Source organism: Scylla paramamosain, unplaced genomic scaffold (genome assembly GCF_035594125.1).
Source record: "Scylla paramamosain isolate STU-SP2022 unplaced genomic scaffold, ASM3559412v1 Contig19, whole genome shotgun sequence".
Classification (NCBI taxonomy): Eukaryota; Metazoa; Arthropoda; class Malacostraca; order Decapoda; family Portunidae; genus Scylla; species Scylla paramamosain.
This window is the reverse complement of record NW_026973684.1, coordinates 65001-67500: the sequence shown is the minus strand read 5'-3', so window position 1 is coordinate 67500 and position 2500 is coordinate 65001.

Here is a 2500-nt window from a genome sequence, read left to right as displayed (position 1 = left end):
AACTCTCCCCCACTTCCGAATTCTCTCTCTCTCTCTCTCTCTCTCTCTCTCTCTCTCTCTCTCTCTCTCTCTCTCTCTCTCTCTCTCTGGTTCTCCCACACGTAATATGGTAATACAAGTAAGTGGATCAGCAGATACCCTATTTATAAACCAAAAGGTCTCCTGGTATATTCTCTCTCTCTCTCTCTCTCTCTCTCTCTCTCTCTCTCTCTCTCTCTCTCTCTCTCTCTCTCTGGGTAATTCCTGTGGCCTTTCTGTTAACGCGGTCCTTTCCCTGTATATAATTGCAAAGCCTCTATTGCTGTATATTTTGTGCGTTCAGAAACATTATTGCTATTCTGTTCTGCCCCACAATCTTAATTCATCAGATTTGCTTTCCTTTTACACAATGGCATCTTGACCTAATGCCCCTAACATAATATATTTTAAATTTCTCGCTGTAGGTCTTATTTACTGCCTCTCATCTTTATTGCAGTTCCTATAAATATAATAAGGAAGAGGAAATATCAATGTAGGCATTTATTGAACTAAAACCCAGCTGAGTACGATAATTTTATAGGTTTATATGCGAGGCCGATGTAAGCAAGGACCCAGACCAAGACCAAGATGGAGGATCGAAAGCCGCTGTGGATGTGGTGTTAGGAATTGAAATGTAAAGATTCCCGGTATAATAGGCCACGAAGAGGGACGGAAATAAGAGGAATTAACTATTTCCTGCCCCTGGAATAGTCAAGGTAAGGGAAATAAGGTGTGGAAGGCCGGGAAATAAGGAAACTGAGAGGGTGATAAGGGCAGGGGATGTTTGGGTCAAATTGGCGGATTTTTATATTATTTTCGAGTTGTTTGTTCATTGTTGGTGTTATTTTTTCAATATGGCGTTCGTTTGGGTACGTTAGATATGTTTGCCATTCCTGGATCAGTTATTTCATCTTAATTTCCTTGTTTGTTTGTCTGTTTGTTTGTTTGTTTGATACAGGGGAATATTGGGATCCTTGCCTAGCTGAAAGAGAGAAGGAGAGACACACACACACACACACACACACACACACAGAGAGAGAGAGAGAGAGAGAGAGAGAGAGAGAGAGAGAGAGAGAGAGAGAGAGAGAGAGAGAGAGAGAGGACCCCATTACACCACTAGTGAGGTGTTGTGGTCCCTGGCTGTCTGTGTGGTGTTAGTTGCCAGCTGTGCATTAGTGAAGCCAACCATTGCACTCATTATTTCATCATTCACATTATATATATCACAAATACACTGAGAGAGAGAGAGAGAGAGAGAGAGAGAGAGAGAGAGAGAGAGAGAGAGAGAGAGAGAGAGAGAGAGAGAGAAAAGACCCAAGTACACCACTAGTGACGTGTTGTGGTCCCTGGCTGGCTGGGTGGTTATATATCTCACAAATACACTGAGAGAGAGAGAGAGAGAGAGAGAGAGAGAGAGAGAGAGAGAGAGAGAGAGAGAGAGAGGACCCAAGTACAGCATTATTGACTTTATTGATGTGACAAGTACACGGTTTTCATTGTAATATTTAGTGTAACTTATAAAAATATGGATTATTATTGTTACTTTTATTGTTTTATCAATTAGATGGTAAGTTTTTACTGGAATATATTGTGTAATTGTAATATAACAATGATTTTGGCCTGGCTTGGCTTAATTCAAGGCACACTGACGGAAATTAAATAGATAAATAAATAAATAAATATTCAACATTATTTTCAAATTAATTAATTGATAAATAATTAAATAAGCTTGTATTCTTATACTTTATATGAGTGAAACAGACACACACACACACACACACACACACACACACACACACACACACACACACACACACACACACACACACACACACAAGAATAATTGATAAAATGAATAATTACAGTCGATATGAAGGGTTAAATAAGGTGAATTCTGATTGGCCGGTGGGAGGGAAAGGCTTAAGGGCTCGGCCAGTCGTGGCGCTTTGCGAATGGGGTCTGTTCCGAGGCAAATATGGTGTCATGGCCTCGGGAAACGCAGAATTTTGATTGGAGTTGGTTTTTTGTTTGTTTTTAAGCTCAGAATTAATCAAACTAATTGCCAAAAAGCAACAGAGACATCAATTAACATCTTCACATGTAATACCACAATTATTTCCGGATCACCTGAAGATCCGCCACCCCAGATTGTCTCACCTGAAGATCCGCCACCCCAGACTCTCTCACTTGGTTAGGTTAGGTTAGGTTAGGTTAGCCTTACCTAACCTAACCTAACCTAACCTAACCTAACCTAACAACATGAATGCATTAAAAAACTGAGTGGGTATAAAAAATGCAGAAAAAAGTTTACTTCATTAAAAGTTTGGGATCACCTGAAGATCCGCCACCCCGGATTGTCTCATCTGAAGATCTGCCACCCCGAGTGCGGCTGGGGTGGCGGATCTTCAGGTGATCCTTATTTCCTATGAATTCAACACCAGGAAGTTTTCAATGGTCATCACCAGACGCAGCGTCCTACCAC